The sequence below is a fragment of the Suncus etruscus genome, chromosome 4, assembly GCF_024139225.1.
Source record: "Suncus etruscus isolate mSunEtr1 chromosome 4, mSunEtr1.pri.cur, whole genome shotgun sequence".
Taxonomy (NCBI): Eukaryota; Metazoa; Chordata; class Mammalia; order Eulipotyphla; family Soricidae; genus Suncus; species Suncus etruscus.
The window spans coordinates 65,650,595-65,651,858 of record NC_064851.1 but is presented as its reverse complement, the minus strand read 5'-3'; the positions used below and the strand labels follow the sequence as shown (position 1 = coordinate 65,651,858).

Sequence of the window (1,264 nt, the reverse complement as noted above, 5' to 3'; positions counted from 1 at the left end):
GGGATTGGTGTTTTCACATTGTATGCTTGAAACTTAATGTGAATGGCTTTGTAAATCACTTGGCCTTAATGACATTTTTTAAAAATAATAACTAAAAGTTCTGATGATATAAGAAAGAGGGATAAGTAAGCATTTTAGTTCTATTTGCAATAAGGTATAATTTAACAGGTAGTTGCAGCTCATAGTACTTTTGAGAGTTCTGTTTTTCAAGGTTGTGATATATAGTTGAAAGGGCTGGAGCAAAAGATTGGCAAGAACAGGTACCTTGGTTCAATTCCTCCGCTCACTCATGACCTTTTCAGGTACTGCTGGTAAGGTCTCCTCCCCCAGACTCCCCTCCCAGAGAAACCAGCAACAAAGAACAAAACATGAGAGAACTTTGATTATCTTTAAGTGCTCCAAATTTTATCCTCAGTTGTCTGACAAGCTTGTACTCTTAAATACTTGTCAAGTTCTTTGTAATCTTTTATTATAATAGGGTATTAGAACCATTTTTCATAATTAAATGTAGTATTATAATATAATTGAAAGAAAGTCATGGCAACTGTTTTATGAATTTTGGAAATTGACAAAACTATATCCATCCTTCAAGATTCCACATAGGTTTAGAATACCCGTGTGGCCATCACATATATGTTAAGAATGTTAAACACACTACGTTATATAACAGTGCTTCCCATTTAACATACTAAATAGGTTTACTCCATATACATTTTGTTTCTGTCCCCCCAAGGGAGAGCGCGAACGCAGTCCCCCACTACCACAAATTATGCTGTCGAATTACCCACATTTAGGTAAATCACAGGGGTCAGCACAGCCAGAGTGCAATGAGTGAGCCTCACCCTGGGGAAACCACCTTCATGATCATGTATCTACCCTGCCAGGTAAACCATATGTATTTCTGTCAATATTGTTAAGACAATGTTAAACATGTCTTTCTAATGATATTTAAATTTACTCTTATTTATACATATTTTAAGTGTTTATTTTTCTTTTAAGTATTCTAATTTTATTTTTCTTTTAAGTGTTTATTTTATTAAGTGTTTATTTTTCTTTTAAATGTTTATTCTTTTCTTTAGAATGTTGATTTCTGATGTTTTTTGTCCTGGGTATTAAAATGTTTAAAACTTCTCACAGATTGCTATGAAATAATGTTCAATTACCCTTTTAACAAAAAGAAGATATTTAAAAATGTGAAACACAGCATGGTTGTAGTTCTTTAAAACTAAGTTTTTTAAATCAACTCGATATATATAAGTAAATT

General features: G+C 32.4%; 1 non-coding gene across 1 annotated transcript; it reads right to left on the bottom strand.

Moving 5' to 3' along the window:
- Nucleotides 1-729: 729 nt before the first annotated feature.
- LOC126007928 (U1 spliceosomal RNA) lies at nucleotides 730-892 on the bottom strand. Its single transcript, XR_007495399.1, has one exon. It is a non-coding gene; the product is annotated as a U1 spliceosomal RNA (small nuclear RNA).
- Nucleotides 893-1,264: the final 372 nt, after the last annotated feature.